Here is a 21,214-nt window from a genome sequence, read left to right as displayed (position 1 = left end):
ATGATGTTTATTTTTCATTGTTGTTTTTAAGTACTCACGTGACATCTGTCTTTGTTAGGAGAAAAGATCTGTGTAAAGACAAGACACTGTTCACAAGAGGGTGATTGGTTTTAATATTTTATACTTACCTTACATCCAGAATTTGATCTTTTTTTGTCTTTTATTGCAAATATCCCTCTGATAAGTGACCTGTTTCCACACTGTGTCAGGATGAAGAAAGCATTTTTTTTTAGTAGAACAGAAAACAAAAAAGTGGCTTTCAGCCACTGAAGATACTAAAGATAAAATGTCATGAGACAATTGATGGACTTGTTTCAAATGGTACAATCCTTAGCTCTAATTCATAAGTATTGGGGGAAAAAAATCATTTACAGAAATTAGTTAACAAATTATGATTAACATGAAACAAAATGCATAATATAACTCATCACAGCACATCCAAGGACTTATGGCTTCATAAGACACTATCCTTCTGGTCAGATCGTCAATATTTTTTGCCTTTTTCTAGCTTTGCCTTTTTCTAGCTTTGTCAATTCTCAGGATTTGACTTCCACTGTCAGGATTTCTTTTCTAAATGCATTTTTGTCCACTAATGATCACTAAAAATTGATGCAATCCTTCCTCTTCACTTAAATATTTTATGTATTTATTTTGTTCTTGTCTCTCTTCCCACTGCCCACTCATATGTGACCTTCTTTTTAATATATGAATTTGTAGTAAGTAATTGATTGTCCTTCACTGAACGGTGAAATCCATGAGTATGATTTGTAGTCATATTTTTTACTTTTTATGTGGCAGGATTACTATGAAATATTTTTATGTCTTGAGTCAAATAATGCAAAACCTTTTTTTTACTCTTTCACTCTTTTTTCTCCCTGAGTGCATGATAATCACTTTTGTGTCCTCTCATCGGGGTACTTTTTTCTTTGACAAGCATTTGTTTAACAGTAACCCTAGAGTAGAATACACAAGGTGATATATTTTAAGAATACCTCTTAAGAAGGACATGCACTTGCAAGTACTGCACAAATTGACAAATAAAATACTGGAAGGAAAATGTTGAAATCCATGGGTATAATACTGAAATGGGTATATACATGATTAGTAATCTTTTTACTGGGTCTAAACTTAAAGGAATGATTATTTGAAAGAATAGCCTATAGAATTTTTGAAATATAACTGATCTATTCCTGGTTTGTAAGGGAGACATAAGCAGAACATTTTCTGAAGAACACATTTCTGTGTTTAAAAAGTCTCTTTAGTTACAGTTAATAGAAATGTTTGATCTTCTCTATTATCTGGCTTGCAGTGGGCATCAGAAAGCACATTACTATTTCATGAGGGCATCTTTTAAACAAAGCACTGTCATATGCTTTCTATAAATAAATTTGAATAAACTTTATGCTTCATTTCAAAATACCACATAAATTTATTTATATTCTTCTTTATCTGGACTGGTACATGATATTTACATATTATGGGATAATTTATTTTTCTGTTAATTTCTGTTACCAAATGAGTTAAATCCTGAAACACCACTTCTCTGAGGCAGTACGGAGAATGTAAAAAACCATACTTTTCTGCTACTTCAGTAAGCAAGATGTTTGAAACAGATGCTCATATAGTGTGAATCACAGTGGTCCCATTACCGTCTGCAGAACTTTATTGTGTTATATCTACTGATATGGGCCAGTGACATGTTATTTTATTGCCACTGCAAAGTATTCTATTGCATTAGAATGCTAAACGTCTTTAGCATAACTAAAGTGCTCTAAGTAGAAATAAATATCTGTTTTTTTTATATCAATTTCTGTCATCTCATACTTATTGCTGTCTATCTCTGCCTTTTTTACCTCTTTCTTAGAGATCCACTTCTTTGAGGTTATTTCTCATTTTTTGTCTATGCCACATGCTCTAGGTGTCTCTGCCTGAGCAGGGGGATTGGACTAGGTGATCTCTAGAGGACCCTTCGAACCTCAACCATTCTGTGATTCTGACCTTTACTTTATTGATGTCTATTATTTCATAACTTCTACTGGTGACATTTTGCTCTTCTTCCAGTCTTCAAATGTTTTGAACTTGTGTTACACCAAAAGCTTTCTCTTGATGGCCCACTGATTCCTGCTCTCACTCCATCTTTCTCCATTTTCATCAAAATCCATATGATTTTGTTCTAGCATCTCGTCTTTTTCTTAATATTTACATTGGAAGAAAACTTGTAATTGTCTTGTAATATTGTCGGTAAAATAGTCTATTTTGACTAATGAAATCTAAGATCACATCATAATTTTATCCTGGTGAAGCTTCATTGATTCCAGATGCACTAAGTTTTTGAAAGAGTAGTAGCATAGTAGCATAAAACTGTTACTGTGGAAGGCCAAGTTTAAACCTAACATGCCTTGCCATTTCCATTCCTGCCTAATTCCTGAGGGTCTTGCTCTGTCCTCAGTAACTTTGAGAAATTTGGCTTCTTGGAAGGATTTTTCTTGCCTCAAACTAAACCTAACTTGGGACATAGTATCTCTCCCCAGTTATTGGGGAGGAGAGAGGGAGGATTTCTTTTCCTACAATATAATATTTTTAAATCAAGTCAGCAATAAATCCCTTGAAGTTATCTGAACATAAAAGTCCTTGAAAAAGACCCAAAATAAAACTTTATATTGTACCCTACACATTGATGTTTATTTTTGTCAATATTCTCATATTCTCATTCTGGAATATTCTCATATTCTCATATTCTCATTGACCATGAGACAGCAGTGTGCCCTGGTGGCCAAGAAGGCCAAAGGGATCCTGGGGTGCATTAAGAAGAGCGTCTCCAGCAGGTCGAGAGAGGTGATTGTCCCCCTCTACACAGCCCTGGTAAGGCCACATCTGGAGTACTGTGTCCAGTTCTGGGCTCCCCAGGACAAGAGGGATGTGGAGCTGCTGGAGAGAGTCCAGCGCAGGGCTACCAGGATGATCAGGGGCCTGGAACATCTGCCCTATGAGCAAAGGCTGAGGGAGCTGGGCCTGTTCAGCCTGGAGAAGAGGAGGCTGAGGGGGGACCTGATCAGTGTGTATAAATACCTCCAGGGAGGCAGTGAGGAGGAGGGGGCTGGCCTCTTTTGAGTAGTGGACAGGACTAGAGCAAATGGCCACAAACTGAAGCATCGGAAGTTCCACAGGAACTCAAGGAAACATTTCTTGACAGTGAGGGTGACAGAGCCCTGGAACAGGCTGCCCAGAGAGGCTGTGGAGTCTCCTTCTTTGGAGATCTCTAAAACCCGCTTGGATTCAACCTTGTGCCACGTGCTCTAGGTGACCCTGCATGAGCAGGGGGGTTGGACTAGATGACCTCTGAGGTCCCTTTCAACCTTAAGCACTCTATTATTCTATGATTTCCTATGGATTTTTTTTTCTTGAATGTTTTGGATTTTACTTCATACTTTCTTAATTCTGTTCTCATCATATTACAAAATGCCATGATTCCTACTAAAAATATTTGTCTTAAAATTATAGCTGCTCCTCTCTCACTTGTGCAGACTGCATGAAATGCCTTTAGAAATAGAACTATGGAATTGGTTTCATGTGGACTGGATAAAAGGGACACAAATCATTTTTTTCAAGGCTGGTGACATCCAGATTCTTCATGTTCGTGTCTGATTTTCCTTTTCTTGATTTTTTTTCCAGAGAAAGAACCATTCTATTTCTTGTGTCTGGACATCTTCCACTAGTTTTCTCTGTTTCAGTCATTGTTCTTTGGACAACAAATATTGTTCCAGACTGAGCAGGCTGGAGCCTCACCAGTTCTGCTTCTTCCTCCTGCTAAGTCTACAGCTGTAGCCTTACATCCATCTGTTCCTCTACAAGGTCACTTCTTTTACCTTAACTCTCTGACTTTCCTGAAGTGGTTGTGCTCATGTTATTTAATATATATTAATTCCCTATGTACCTGTTTTCTTATTTTCTTCTATATTTCATGCTACAGATCTTTCATATTATACCAGCAAATATTTGTCCCTTTTTGGGGGCACATTCTCTTCCCAGTTACTCAGTTCTCTTCCCAGTTATTCAGTCACTTCAGAGGAAGTTCTATTATTTCACCTGTGCCTGAATAATTTTCCTTAGGTTACCTACATTTCCTTAGATTTCACTAGATTATGTGATTTACCCTGGACTCTAAAATATAATCAAGATCTTTCCTAGGATAAGACTGTCTGCCAAGACTTTTCTTACAAACGAGTTTCATCCCTACAATTTTTATAGAAGACAGATTAGTATTCCTCTGCATCATTTGTTTCTATGTATATCCACATTATTAATTAGCAAATCTCTGGGAACAGGTCTTGTTAATTAATGTGCATTCCCTCTGCTGACTGTTTGCAAATGCAAAGTATACACGACTGCAGATATTAAAACTTGATTGCCTTTTTGTTTGTGTCCATGTTTGTTTTAACTTTTCTGAGAAACTCTTTTGGATTTTAGATAGAGTGAAAGTGAAAATTATGTCCGTACTGATATACTATTCTTTTTGTACATCTTAAAACTCTGCAGCAGGTAGATTGAGATTTTTTTTCCTCTGTTCTTCTGAAAATTATGAGGTGTAATTGAATACTTTGCTTTATACTCCCAATATATCATATAAGAATAACTTGAAAATCAGTTTTTAAATGAAAGAGAATATTGCATTCTCTATAAATGATTCAGTAGTATCTTTTTGATAACTTTTGAAACTACAAATCAGTCTAAGAAAATTTATTTTCTGCAAATGCTTGCAAGATGACGATGTCCTCTTCCTTAAATAAGGAAGAGCAAAAGATCAAGCGGATGTGGATAACACAAAAAAATTGTACCAAGGATATTGATATCATCACTAAAAAGATTTTGAGTGATTTTATCTCATTCTAGCTGTGACTTAATCCATGGAACTGAATGAGAAGTTTGGAGGTTCCAAACTACTCTGAAAGCATCTTCCTGTCTGGCTTCACAAGTTAAAAAAAAAAAAAAAAAAAAAAAAAAAAAAAGAGTTTTCATGCCTATATCTTCCTTGAACCAAAGTGCAATAAGTGGTCATGATCACTTCAAACTCATGCTTCTAATATGAAGTTAAACATTGATGAAGATTTAAAAGTATGATGGGAAATACGTATATTTATGTAGGTCCCTTGCATATCTTTCCTTCATATTATTTTGGAAGGGAGGCAGAGTACAGAAATACAAATAAATTTTCAAAAAGTTTTAGTATTTTGAAAGAGCCTACTTCAATGAGCCCATCACAAATACATCACAGAAAAGGAAAAAAAAAAAAAGGAGAGAGAAAAAAAAACCCTCAAAATTCCCACAGTCCTCATTAGCTTAGGGGAAAGCAAGAATGGGAAAGAAAAGATGAAAGATAATACAAGAGAGCAAACAGGCTCAGAAATCTATAGAATGCAGAAAGCACCGCACTTTTACTGTAGGTCTGAGAATCATTTAGTCTCCCTCTGTGATTCCTGTCAAAAATAATTCAGCTGGTTTTATATCATCTTTATTTTGTAATCACTTTTAAATTAAGAAAAAAAAAAATCCCTGTAGTTTATGAAAGCTCTTTGTGGAACTACAGGGAGGCAATGGCACAGTCCCGCCAACAAAACAGGTGATCCACATAGAAAGAGATCAACATGCTCTGAATTATAGATCTGGTTCTCCAAATTAAAAAATGCGTTTGGAACTTATAAAATGAGGTCAATGGACCATTATGTTATAAAAACTTGAAATTTATAAGGGTAAATATGTTTCTCTAAATTTGAATCCTTGTCTTATTTTCTATTTATTTCAAGACAATGATTGAAAAATATATCCCAAGTGATTTTAAATTAAGCAAAATAGAACAGTGTGTGTTTTCCATTACAAACTAGCCAAAATTGTTGTTGTTGTTGCTGCTGCTCTTTTGTTGTTTTTTAAATATATATTTCATTTAATATTTTTAATTCAGGATTTTTTATGATATATATATTATTTGAATGAGAAACAAATATTTCACTGCCACATTTAAATCTCAGGCATTGTGATAATTTGTAATTACTAGGTTTGAAAGATGGATTACCTTTGTTTCTGTCAGTATTTTCATTGTGCATTAAAATATTCAGTTATACTCTGTATGCATTAACAGGGATTTTTTTCATTAAATATTCATAGAGTGAATTTTAAAAGTCTACAAATTTCACAGCTTGCCTTGATGGTTCTTCTTTTAAAGTTCAGAGTACTTAATTATCTGCAAATATTTTTACTCCTAATAGTCTAAAGGTACATCATTTTAAACTGTTTTCTTGAACTGTTAATTTCTTCTGAATTCTAAGTAATTTTATAAACATTTAAAGAGTATTAGTGGTATAAAATTACTATCCTTACATAAAACTAAATTCCCTCATTTGGTCTATACTATATGTGTACTGGTTTCAACTATATGTCACTGGTTTCAAGCGGTGACATGCAGCTTACATTTTAGGCTAATGAGAATCAGTGCTGGTGCAGATTAAATAACTTTGATTATATGTTTATTCAATAATTTAGTTACAACACTGAATATTTTGGATTTCATTACTCTTTGGAAAAATCTTACAGCACAACCTGTGCTGTTTTTTGATTATATGTTGGTCTGTGAGTCAGCTACAATCCATTAGAAACTTTATTTCCCATATTATTTCATCTTACACATGCAGATTTAACAGTCCCAGCTGACATTCTCTACAATTCACCCATAACACAATGCAAAGTAGATTGAACTGCCTAATTAATATGTCTTAAAATAACTAAAATTAACAATTCCTGCTGCTTTAGTAAAGGAGCCCTGTGAATATTCTCTAATTAGCAGAATTCCTTACAAAACAACAAAGTAAAAACGAAACAAAGACATAAGAAAGATTCTGAAAACTTTTTTATTACAGAAATAATTTTTGGTATAAATCAAACTGGGTAGGGCAATTCCTCACTTATTGGTCTTGCTTGTCCAAAACTTACAGAATTTTAGTTAGACTATTTGTAGAGGAACATACCACTACAGATAATGACAAATCAGTCTGTCAGCATTGTTCCTTAAAGAGTCAGTACTGAATGAAATCCTGAAATATAAGTAATAACAAATTCTACTGCATTTGTTGGCTGATTTCAGCAAAAATTCTTAATAATACATTGCATATACAAGACATACAAGACCATTTGCACTCTGTTTTTAACTGTAATATATCTGAAACCCTTAAGGAAACCAAACAAAATAAAGAGATGAAAAGTTTTTAGAGAACAATTAAAATATGTTAGATGAAAAAAAACATGTATCATCAGAAAAAAACTGCTTTTGAAGAAAAGCTTGGAGAAGGAGTTGCTAAATATACACCGAAAAAAAATGAAATTCATGTTTTTTTCATGAAAATCATCTGGTTGTCCTAATAGCATGTGTCTTAAAGAGTTTCATGTTAGTAAGACAAAATTTTAAGATACTAATTTGATATAATGTGCAGATCTGCATTTTTTTATTGCTATATATAATTTACACATCAATTTATAAATATTTTGTGAAGTGCTTCTTATTGATTAAAAATTAATTGTTCTATTTTACAGAATAACAAACATTTTTATTTCTTTCTGTTTCTGCTTTGGAAACAGTTGTCTAGGTACATTATTGTGTAAAATTTAATTTATTGTTGAGGCCTTTTTAATTTGATACCATTTTTCCTCTCTCTATTTCTCTGCGACTGGCTGTTCAGAAGCAATGTTTGATGTGCTAAGTTCTGTGTGCCTTTCTATATTTATACTGACTCTGCTCTTTTGAGGAGAGTACAAGAGTAGAAACTATTGTTTTGCAGAACATAGCGGGATTGCAATTACAAATGCAGCCATACCGTAGGAAACTGAAATGTGATCTGCATCTCCTGAAAGTTGTAGTCCCTCAGATGTTGTGCTACATATTGTAGCAACTTATCAGGGCCAACAAACCACACCTTTTATGCAAAGCAAAGAATTTAGAGATAGTCCAGTCAAAACAAAAAAAAAAATGATTAATTCTTTTCAATTATTGCAGAAAAAGAAAGTACAGAACACTTTTACAGAAAAATCCTCAATGGTAATAGGCTTGAAACTGTTGCACACACTCTTCCTACTAGCCTATCTCATTTTCTGATGTTCTGCTCATCCCTTCACTGTTCTTCTGCCTCCTGAGGTCAACGATTACCTGTGAAACTCTACAAAGCCTTTGAGCCCCCTTAAAATGGAGTAAAAAGATTTGTATGTAATTGTCTTTGTTACATGGTTGTCTACCCCGGGAGATAGTAATGATAATGTCCCTTACAATACATTATATAAGTTTATGTGGAGTATTCCCTTCGTTCTGTGGATTGCACCCAAGAATAGCTAAAACAATAATTGGGGTAGCTCACAGTTGTCTTTCATAAAAACTTTGTGGTGACTTTTATTAAGAATAATAAAGACTTCTATCAAACTTAGGTTTTCATTTTGAAGATGAGACTTTCCACACAGTCTGTATAAAAATACAATCTGCAGAGGGCCGGTGAGGTTTACTCTATAAAGTAAGGAAGTATTGAATCTAGTTCTGATCCAGAATGACCTTTTATTTGTATTCTTGTAGCTATGCAGAAATTAGGGAAACTTTTCCACTTACCATTCTCTCTCATTTTGACTCATTTGAATATTTTGAATATTCATTTGAAGAATTCAGAAGTTTTTTTTTCCTTTTCCTGTTTTTCTTTCTCTTTATTTTGGCAGAATAAGCCAAAATAAGAAACTTAGTATGCTAATAATCCACCCACTCCCTTAAGTGGTATCTCTGATGCCACAGTAGTTACAACTTAATTTCTTTTAAGATATATAGTTGGGAAATAAAAATATATAGCCTATTACGACATACTGCAGAATATAACATACAGCCTATTATGGCATACAGCAGAACAAAGCAAAATCCATAGCCATGTACCCAAAAATTACTTGCTCTAAGATGGTGTATCTTTCTCTTTTCTATTTAGATTGTAAATTTCAACAGGAAGGTTTCTTCATAAATCTTTACAACCATATAGTCCAATTCAGCCTGTAATGTCTTTAGGAGGTGCCCGTAAGAGTAATAAGTAATCTTATTACTGTCAAAAAGTTATTACAGGTTTTGCATTCAGTTTGTCTCTCAACATTTCCCTAACATAAGACAAAATGAAAAGCTACAATAATTAATGATTCTCTTTCCTGTTCTTAATCCCTGAATGGTATGACTTCTTAAATGATGCAGTATGCATGACAGAGCAGACATACTGGAATATCCACTTGAATATTCAGCATTAGGGAAGATAGGATTATTCTTGTAAGTCAGAAATGTCTCCTGAACATGGGAATATAGTCCTCTGAAGTACCTTTATTGTCTTTATAGAATATATTCATTTGTATTTTTCTGAACAGTTCTTATCTGGTTAACAATAGGCCTTCCGACATGAGCTAATGTGAACAATTGCTGTATGCATCCTCTGAAGATAGAGAACTTTTGTCTTTCAAGTGACTTGGAAATCAATATAAATCTCCCTTGATAGAAGTGTGTGTATCTATAACTTGGATACTTAATTATTTCTAACCAAGAGGGAAATGCCTCTATCTCTCTGTCCTATTCTGTTTACCAAAGAAACAGATCTAATTATTTCAGTTTGCCCTACAATGAACTGGTACGTGTTGGGGGCTGGCAAGGGCTTCATGAGTTCGCCATGCAAAAACCATGTAAAAGGAAGGAAATAATGGTCTGATGTACAGCATTATGTAAAAAGAATGTGCTCTCCTTCCCACATTGATTCTGTACGTTTTCCTCCAGAAGTTAATGTCTATGGTTTTCATCCTCTCATATCTCAGAAGTACTCAAATTCTCGTTGAAAATGCTGGCACATTCTCTCTATATGTATTTAGATCTGTCTTTTATTAGGATGGCTTTAGTTCACTCACTGTCTTTTGGAAAAAAAAAGAACGGTGTCATGCTGCAATATTGCGATAGAAGCAAGATCAGAGAAAATTTTTATTTATATACTGTATGTGAGACAATATGAAGTATTCTGTGGCTTTCATTAACTTCCCATGACATTAATATATTTCTATCAATTTAAACACTGTTATAAAAAGGATATTCTATATTTAGGATTTAGAATAAAAGCATACAGTTATGACAAGGTAATTTCAAGTCTTCCTGCTGGTTCCTGTCCTTCCATCTTTTTGCCACAACAGCAAGCTTTTCTTTTTATTAGGTTAACTATTTTAACATAAAAACACTCTGAGTTCAGGTATTTCAGATTTTCACTGTCTACACATATGCCAGTTTTTTTTTAACACATTGATTCTGTAGAGTTCTCCACCGCATTTCAGCTGGCTTACTACAGAATTCTGAAGTTGTAATTTCTGACCATTTTCTCAGTGCTAAAATTATACCTTTCTTGTATAAAGCTTTTTTTTTCCTGGGCTCTTCTGTTTTTTGCTGATTTTTATGACCCTAGAGACAACATCCAATGGATATGATACAGTATTCTTATGCCATTTGCACTCTCTATTACAACAGATTACAAAGAAAGTTGAGTTGCTGCATACCATCCTAATGACAAACATCTAATATTTCTGTCTCTGTTTCCAGTCTTTTAATTGGTGAAAATGGAAAAAAAAAAGATAGTTTGAGAATAAAAGTTCCCTTGGGAGGAAACATTCCTACCCAATTTTGCAAGGTAATTTATGATTCCTGTTGTTTTGTTTAGTATGCTTTTTTTAGCATCCCTTACAACTATCCCTTAAAACTGTCTTTCATATTAAATGTTACTCATTTTATTATTTCAAACAAGGAATAGGAAGAATGTTTGAGAAGAAGTTTCATCACAGAACAAAGATCCCTGAAATCCTTAGGGAAACAAAAGCAGAGAGAATCTAGGAAATCTGTGAAGAGAACAGCTACAACAAATATTAAAGTAGTGCTTTTCTCACTGAAATAACTGAAATTTTCGCTGTTTCTAATATGTGTGTATCCCTCATCAAAAAAAAAAAAAAGTCTTTTTGAAGAGATTGTGCAGACTTCTGAATATAAATTATATTGGATCACTAGTCAAAGATTTTGCAAAATGGTTTTGAGGTATGAGAGTTCAGGAACTTTTAATTTCAGTTTCTTTTGTAAATTAGAGATACTTTTCTTTCATTTACCCATATCTGTGTGGACTGTTGACCTCTACTGAATATAACATGCAGGCTGCTAAACTGAATGGGAAAATCAGAGGTTCCATATTAACTTATAAAATATAAGCAAAAAAATGTTTAAATTCTTTTAAATGCTTCTTCATCTCATTTCTTATGTATAGAGAGAACATTTTGTTAGTAGTTCAACTGGCATTGAAATCAAGTAGCTGTTTCAGATATTTCTGCAAGTCCAAATGTGAATTCTACAAAATTTATCAAGATTTCATAATGTGAAAATAATCTTTTTGTTTTTAAAATTGAATTTATAGACCCTTTAAAAGTTCTGATTTTTGTTTTTAATAATTATTGTTATGTTCTGTCCTTGTTTTCATGAATTTGTTAAATTTTGTTAACATTTGCATTCTTTTTTTAGCAATTTCACCATTTAAAGTTGTTCATCCTTGTTAGGAGTTTTTTGTTGAAGAACTGAACTACTGAAGAACTGAACTGCCCATACAGGGAAGGAGTTATTAAATCTTACTAACTCAAACACAACCTAGCCTGATGCTTTTTTGAGCCTTCTTTTGTTTGTATACTGTTCTAACCATCTAAACTGAAACTCTAGCAGTATTGTTGGACAATACTTCAGTCTATGATAGTCTTATTATTTTTGATGGACTGATTTTGTTCTCACACCTTTCAAAGGTTCTTGTTATGCAGTTTGGTTAACTTATTTCACCTACCTTACTTCTTTTAGCTCATTCTGAAGAATATCCAAGCCATTCTCACTTCAAGAGAAATACCAGTGACCTATATTTTATGGTCCCTATTGATCCTTATGTCCAGATAATGTAATATTATTAGTATTAATATCACTTTTGGTTTGAAACTTAGAAGAAATTCCGAACTTAATAACTTGTGATGTAGCTACATTTCTATCCTACCTCCTACCTCATGATAAGCAGTTGTTTGTTTTAATGTATACCTTGCATTTTTCATAGTTGCTTTTGCATATTTAAAATAAGGAGTTTGCTTTTGTGTTTGTGGTGATGTTCTCTCTGTTTGCTATTTTTTAATATATTTTTGAGCATTATCTTTCTAAAATCTGTATATTTGTAGTCTTTTCTGCTTTGAGAAAGGAGAATCATGTTTGACTGTAGCAATTTAGAATCCAGAAAGCATCCAAAACGGGAAGAGATTTGGCATACTTTGTTTTGAAATACTCAGTTCAAGATACATTTCTGTAAACTCTTGTTTATTTGATACTGTTGGATCATTAAGTATGTTAATGACAGTGATGTGTTTCCATATTCTATTAAACAGTTCAAACTTGCATTTTCTAGTAACAGTCTTACATTATCAATATCCTGCTGCTCATTTCCCAAATATTTAAAATTACAATCTCTAGATATTATAGTATACAGAATTCTATACAGAATATCGAATACTATAACATTTCCACTACTGGTGACAGAGAAATTTATTTGAAGTTATACTTGATAATGACTATTTTTAGTTGTTATTTGAGTGTTTTAGCTCAGTTATAAAAAAGATTCTTAACCATTGTGAAACTTTGAGCTTTACTGTCCAAAACAGTTATCTTGTTCCACATGTGGAATACAAAGTAATAAGCTGAACTTCTATGGAAATATTCCTTGGCAGGAGAGAGCTGACATCCTTTAAACAATATTGCTAATATACAAGTTCCTTAAAAAGTGGAAAGATGAGGAGGAGTCTAGAAAGACAATAAGGAAGATGCACGGAAGCAAGTGAAAAAATATTGAAAAGAAATATATTTGACAGTTTATCTTTTTTTTTTTTCCTGGACACTGGCATCTCATTTCAGACATAGGACTGCTGTGCTCCTAGCATTTAGAGACAGTAAATGCTTCCATGTTCTCAGGTACCTGTCATTCATGGGGTATAGCTGACTTGCTTGCACTCTGCTTGTGGGAACACAGCTAGAGTCTGTGTACTGCGAATGTTTTTTTGTAATACTCTTCAATAAGATAAATTGCCCAGAGTACCAATTTAAGTATTTTAGTTGTTCTTTAGTCTGAATTGTTCAAACTTACGTCTCCTGTTTCAAGGCAGAAAATAGGGCTGTCCTTTTCATGTAATGAAGGTCTCAATAGGTGGGTACAGTAAAAGTAACTATTGTATTTCAGTGTATATTTCTCGTTTCAGATTGTGGTGGTAGCAAACTTGATGCTGAATATGTCTTATCTGTACTTGTCACTGTAGCAAAATCAAATTTATTTAGGACTTTAAAGTTATGGTAGGAGAGGTACCTGATATCCCCAAGGTAAACAGCTACCACTCCCAGAAAATAATCTTTTGAAAGTCACTCAGAAAATACTGATACAAGATTCATTCATCCATAGACTGATACTTTGTTCAATTTTTAATCCAGTAGTTGCCTAGTAGAAAATACAGGAGTATTCACTGGGAAAGGGCAATAACTCTTTTTTTTCCTCCCACCTTACCTGCCTGAAGAGTCAAGTCCTTTTTTGCTTCTTCTTGGCCTCCTTACTTGCAGACCTGTCTACATAGCAAGGCTGAGAACTTTGGCAGGTAAACATCAAGCAGCCTCAAGTGGTATCTAAAATTATATTACATGTGAAAATACACTGTTATAAAAATAGGGGTACATAATTAAGAACGTACCCAAACAAAAGTGTTTTGATTTTATTTTGTCTTTTCTTCCTTTCCCCTGCCCCGCCCAAGAAATATATGCCTGTATGCTATTGGTACCTGTGAGATGTCAGGATACTTGTTTTTTAAGCAAGTTCTCAACTGAATCTCATTAAAAAAAAAAAAAAAAAAAAAAAAAAAAAGAAAAACAGACTTACAAAATTGTGGAGACAGTTCTTTTCAACTAGGAAATGGTAACTAGCAATAAAGACAGAGAGATGATCTGGAATGCATTAAGTTGGAACTTTGGCCAAGCACTTCCTAATGTGATAACATGCCTCAGGCAACAGAATATATTAGTGCATTTTTCTGAATCACTCTCGTTAATTTAGATACCTAAATTACCCATAGTTTTCACTAAAGGTAAAAAAATGCTGCTAAAGATCTTATCCATAGAGAATTTCAAAATACAGAGATATTTTACTCAAGTATATATATCTAGCAATTAACGGCAATGCCTCACAAACTACTTTTCTAGTAAACTAAACTGCTCTTTTACTAAAAATTACAGGTAATTCAGGTTAAGCCAAAAATAGACTAAACTAAGCTTTTCACCATCTGTTTCATATACTTAGTTTAAATGTGAAAGAATGATGTCTTCCAGTTGCTATGAGGAGTAAGGGGTAAATGATTTAAATATAGCTGTATGTTAGAACTTCTTGAAATACAGCTAAAAATCTTAAGTCTATTAAATGTGTTAGTCCCAGGGAAATGTGTTTGTCCTAAGTCCTAAGAAAGGACTAATTTAAAGACAAATGATGTGATTATGAAGAATTTTATTCACTTTACTAGTCTTTTGATCAGAACTAAAAATACTTCTTCAGACTACTAATTTTCACATTAAAAGTTAAGTATGAAGCTATAACTGCAATATTTCATGCTGAGTCACAGGCTATTTGTTGTTTGACTGGTTGACTTTGACTTAACTGTATTTTCAACTCCTTTGTAAATTGTCAGTCTCAGACTACTAGTCAACACCCTTACCAAAGGCTGATGATAGAGATTAAGGTTGTAGACTTCTATAGTTGATTGTGAAGACGTCATCAGAGCTGAAATTAAGTAAATAAAGCAGCTTTGATGTTTCTCTGCGTAGAGAAGAGTTAATGAAATTCAGGTTAATAATTAATCAACCATTTTTAACAAGATTTAGGACTTGGTGTTAATAAGGGAGCATGGATGGTAAAACAATAATTGAAATCAACCTGATTAAAGTCATAGTAGGTAAGGTATCATACATACAAGTCCCTAATATGGCCAGTCTCACATCTCACAGATCTTTGTTCTTGTTCACTCTTGTAAAGATCCTTTTCTGTAAAATAAAGCTGCTTCTGTACTTTCTCTATCAGGTCTCTTAATATTGGCCAAGAAAAAAAGGATAACATGGCCTTAGCCCTGCAATATGCTTTCCTTCTCATTCATACTTTGGAGTGATATTTCCACAGTGTTACAGTTTATGCAACTGATTTATCCTCATTATTATCCAGGAAATTCAGTTATCCTAGGAAACAGCACTACGCCGCACAAAAACACAATACATATAAGTAGGTGTTAATATATCGAGTAGTCTATAAATTATAGGCAGAAGAATTCAGACCAAGAACAATATTTTGCTGGACAGCAGCTGAAGTCAAACAGGAAATCAAGCACTATTTCTGGTTCAGAGTGATTCCTGGCAAATTCTTAGTTTTTTGAAAATTTTGTCAAATCTGAGTAATTCTTGCTTTAGGTAGCTTCATTTTATCCTATCTTCGCCATTTGTTCTAAATTAGCATTTTTACAGCAAGTGCCTCCCAGAGATATTAAGGTTCACAAACTTTTTTTCATAGATTTATCTATTTATGATTGAGCGCAAACCTTTATATTTTTCTGTGATATATTTTTCTGTGGATATATAAAATGGATATTTGTTTGGAGAAAACAAAGCATAATTAGAAATAAGTAAAAATTCATGAAGAAAGAACAGAAAAAAATGTTCATACTTAAATTTTATATGTGAATATAGGCTAATATTGACTAATATTGAGAAAGCTTTGAAATAGCATCAGTAAAATTCTAATCTTTCTAATTTAAATAGATGTGTTTCTGTTTTATAAGCACAAGTGAAAATAGTTTTGTAATGAGTACAAATAGTAATAGGTTATGCAAAATAAAGACTTTATACAATTTACTGCCGCTTGTACACCTCAGTGAATCAAGACTTTTGACAGAGTGAAACAAGAGCTCATCAACTTCTTGCTACAAAAGGGTGGGTTCAGCTTTTGTCTGGTATTACTTCAAGGATATGTTGCTTGCCAGACTTTCAGAATCAAAGGAAAAATTGAGACGCATATCTGATATTGACTTACATCTATGGCTAGATAGTCAGAGCCTTTTGGTTGATGGAAAAGGACTATTTTAGTTGAAAGTGAAACATTATTGTCTTTTCTACTGTAGTTTTCTACTATATATTTTTACAGGAACTTATTCAGAGACTGTGATTGGCAATGCTACTTCCCAATTCCCAGCTTCTCAAAGCTGGATTTTTTTTCAGTATTCAATTTGCACTTTCTTTCAATTATTTTGGGGAGCTTAATAAATATTCAAATAAATAATTGCATACCTCTTCAGAAAGAATGACAAGGTGGAAAAAAAAAAAAAGTCTTTTTGCTTTCTTTGCAAGGTTTTTGCATTGGAAATGTGTTTTGATTTTAACAGAGAAATCAGCATTCCTTTAGGGGTGGAGAAACTGTAGCAAGTTTTTGACAGCTTCTTCACAACCAAGAGCCTCCAGAGTCTGAAACCTCTGTCCAGAGTGTCAGTTACAGAATAAATTAACATATGATTTTCTTTCTTTTTGAAGTTATGGCAATATTTTAGATAAATATGATTGAAAAGAAGTGTTACAGAATAAGAAGATATTCATATTCTCTTGAGCATGACCCAAGAATGTAGGGGCAGCAATTAGCAATTTTCTTTTCCTGTCCAGGGCAATTTCAGATTCAAATTATAAAAGCAATATGTAAGTAACATAAAACTTTTTATTAAAGAGCATTTTAGTTAAGGTAACTATTACAATCAGTGATCTCTTGTGGCTGAAACTGTTTGCTCCATTTTATGAGTAGTACAATTACCTGTAAGGAATGGTAATAAATGTATTCAGCACTGTGTCTGGTAACATCTAACATCATGTAAGACTGTTGAAAGAGGGTTTCCCACGCAGCTAACAACAATCTGCCAGATACGCCTGTGGAATTTTTTAATGTTACTCCGGTGATCCTTACTAGTCAGAGAAGTTTCTCTATATTGGGTAGAGGTCTGCAAATAGTTTCAGAAAAATATCTCAGTCGTGGAAGTGGGTATCTCAATCTGCGTTAATTCTGGATGAAGGACACTGACTTCTCACTGACTCTGTCCTCAGGTACCAAAACACCTTACCTAAGGTTCTTTCTTTTTAATCATAATCGCTTGTCAAGGATCCACTTATATTTCAATGGCATCTTGTTTCAACTTCTGATTCTGGAATCATGTTCTGCTGCTAGTACTTTATGTATCTAAAATAGACATTTAGTTAAATTTTGATAAGAATGCATTATGTATTGAAGAAACACCATCTAACTATTTTAAAGTTTTCTGAGAAGACTGTTCTAACTTCTCAGAATAAGTGAAGGCTTAAAGATTTATTCTGAGAGAGGCTGAGAGAGCTGGGTCTGTTACGGGGAAGGCGGGGGGATCTGATCAGTGTGTATAAATACCTCAAGGGAGGCAGTGAGGAGGAGGGGGCTGGCCTCTTTTCAGTGGTGGCCAGTGATAGAAATAGAGGAAACGACCACAAACTGAAACACCAAAAGTTCAACAGGAACTTAAGGAAACATTTCTTCACTGTGAAGGTGACAGAGCCCTGGAACAGGCTGCCCAGAGAGGCTGTGGAGTCTCCTTTGGAGCTCTTTAAAACCCGCTTGGACGCAGCCCTGTGCCATGTGCTCTAGGTGACTCTGTGTGTGCAGAGGGGTTGGACTAGATGACCTCTGGAGGTCCCTTCCAACTTTAAGCATTCTATGATTTTATAATTCATATTATGCAAGTCTAAATAAAACTAAATTTTAATTTAACTAATAAAAAATGTAATTTATGGTAGTACCTTATGGCAGTATTTTACCAATACAGACTTTAAAAGGGGTGGTTACTTTTAAACACTAGCAGTATGCTTACATATGAATGATGAAAGGCTGTGTCACCACAACAGTTTCCTTGTAAGTGGAAAATATTGTACATTTGTAGATTCTTGACACACAGATTTGTGTTTTTTTTTTTTTTTTTTTTTCTCCAGTCAGGTCCAGTCTCTTTTACTTCTACTTTTATATTTTAACAACAATAAAAGGGACAGTAGATAATTAGATAGTTAAGTAGAAATTTTGAACCACAAACCTTACACACACCCTCCAAAAAAAGAAAAAAAGAATAGAGACAGAAAAGAATTTTATTGCACAAAATGTTTTATCGTTGGAAGCACTCAGACAACAATTTTTAGGAAGTCATCTCAGTGAAAGAAGATGTACTTGAAAAAGGAAAGTCCACTCTTACAAGTTGTCATTGCAGGAGATTATTGGGGCATCAGGCACTTATAGACATGTGCAGCTGATGTTAGAAGCCTCTCAGAGATAAATGTGGGAGAAGAGTAATTCAGCAGACTTCCCACATCCATTCTGTAGGAGTCTGCTTCATCTGCCCCTGAACAATGCCGGCTAATCTCAAAAAGACTAGTTAATAAATAATGTTGATTGCTTTAAGCAAGACAGTTACCTTTCCTGCAAACTAAAAAGTCTTTATAATAAGTTAAACACCTGTAATTTAATCAATGACTGTTTCTAGCTCTTTCGACCCGCATCACACAGGCTGACCAATTTCATAAATTTTCCATGATTAAACTAATAGTATTCCTTGCCTAATCAAGGAACTAAGGATTTAGTTTAAATTGCACTTACAAAATATGTGTTGGATATGAAAATATAATGTGTGGTTATTTCTCTAATTCCTTGCTAGGAATTTTTGTGAGTAAAACACTACCCGCGTCTCCACAAAGTCTCCATACCACCCATTACAGTATTGCATACATGTTGATATATATATATTTATATATAAATATATATATGTAAATTATGTCTCTATTTGTGATTGCAAAATTACATTATTAGATTTTTTTAATAGAAATTTTGTAAAAAATATCTGAAGGAAGAGAAAAACAGATTTTCAGTGAAAATATTCACCTAAAGTAATCTTCAATGACATTTATTCATTCCTCCAAGAGAACAGGCAATTTCCTTCTTTCTATAAATAGGGGGTGCAAAGTAGTTTAAAAAAGGATCTATAGACTGAATAGTTTTTTCTCCATTTCAGTGTTTTGTGATAGTATTGTATAAAATGGTGCTAGTATTCTTCCTGTTATTCGAGGATTCATCCTTAGAAAACAGCATAGAAGTGCACTCTCTGAGATGCAGGGATGCTTAGTCACATGGAGAAAGGTCAGCTACTATTTTCAGATTACTTTATTCTTGAACTCTAATGTGGTGCACTAGTATCCTAATGGCAATATCTTTGATACAAGATCAATAACACAAAACACATGTACAGCATCCCTTGAATTTAGAGCCTTGTTAGATGATGCTCTGTCAGACAGAGAAATGTCTGCTGGATGCTTCACTTTGTAAATAAACTGAAATTCTGATGTCTGACGATTTCTTTCTTTTCTTTTTTTTTTTTGCTAATAAGGATGACAGTGTAACTAGACTAAACCTTGGACATAATATTTTGTGGTTTTAAACTATATGTCTTTAAAAATCATGTTTGAAATGTGACTGAAATGTGCCTGAAAGACACATTATTTTCTGCTAATGATCTTCTAATTTCACATTCCTTTACTGACTCTTTTTAGATTCACATGACATAGATAACAACCTCATGTAAAAAAAATGTATTTTTTATATAATATACGTATAGACATATACAAACTTTTCAGTTAAATACATTTCTTTAAGAAAAAAAAGACATTTGTTCACAGGAATTCACAACAGTTAATTTTATATTATTCTGGAAAAGATATAAGAAATGTCACATGGTGTAAGTGATTACTTACATGCAAATTGAAAATTTTGCTGTAAATTTTTATACTAAAAAAAATCCTTCCCATTCTAATTCAATTTCACTTTCATCTTAATTCAGCTTTAACATCAGTTTCAGATTCAGGTCTTTATCTAATTTTGCATATTTTTGTCCCATTTGTATAGTTAAATCTTTGCAGGAAAAACACTGAATTTTAACCCTCAAGTACCAAATTGTCATTCAAAATCAAGTCTCAATACATTTTTGTGGGAGTATTTTTATGTCTAAATATTTTATGGGTAATAATACTCCCATCCCTCTCCTTTCCAAGGCTCAGAAGATTGATTTAGAAGGGTTCTGTTCTCAGAGCAATTATAGGCAAACGATGCTTGACTTTTTCAGACAGCAGAAATTCATAAAGTTGAATTCAATCCACTGGGACTACTTTTTATGGTTTGCAGGGTGTTATTATTTTTCCAAGATGCTTTCATAAAAGCATTTTACAAAGTAAGTAGGAACTTGAATGCTAAACATGTTTTCTACATTAACAAAATTTGAAGTTTTATCTCTTCTTGTTAGCCTATTTTCATTAAAAATGGAAGTTTAGGCTGCTGCCTGCTCATCTCCATATTCCTTTCCTTTAACAATTCTTTACTTGTAGCCAGTTAAAATCAAATTTGACTCAGAACAAAGGTCAAAAACAGGAATTGCTCTAGATTTTATAAAGCTTTAAAAAAAAAAGAGAAAGAAAATGAAAGAAAAGAAAACAATTCAGTGATTCAGTGCTAGGTGAAAAGCTACAAAGAGTTGACTGTTTTTCCTGAACTGCCAGAGAACTGCATGGATCAGAAGGGACATCTGTAATTTCTACTCCTGACATCCATGGAGTTCCGACTGAGGTACTGTACACCCAGATCCAGATGACAACTGGGAAAATGGGTATGGAAGGAAGAAAAAAAAAATCATGAAGTAAGGAAGGGAAAGGTGACATAGGTGAAGGATATGTTGTGTAGGACAATAATGCAGAAAAAGAATACAAGTCTTTGGGAAACAAGTGTGGTTAAAACACATTCATTAAACAAAGTATCATAGAGGGAAGTTGTTTTTCTTTGTTTACTCACTCTTTTGTAAACATTTCTGTGGAACGATTGTCAAAATGTGATTCCTAGGAAGGCTTAGAACTTGCAGATAAGTTCAGTGGAAATATGCTTATATAAGGCATTCAGTAAACTGCTAAAAGCAAGATTTTAAATGCAATCAAAATTAATGCAAAATAGTGCATAAAAGAACCACATAG

Source organism: Nothoprocta perdicaria, unplaced genomic scaffold, assembly GCF_003342845.1.
Source record: "Nothoprocta perdicaria isolate Ctin4 unplaced genomic scaffold, notPer1 scaffold_61, whole genome shotgun sequence".
Lineage (NCBI taxonomy): Eukaryota > Metazoa > Chordata > Aves > Tinamiformes > Tinamidae > Nothoprocta > Nothoprocta perdicaria.
Note: the sequence above shows the minus strand (reverse complement) of the source record.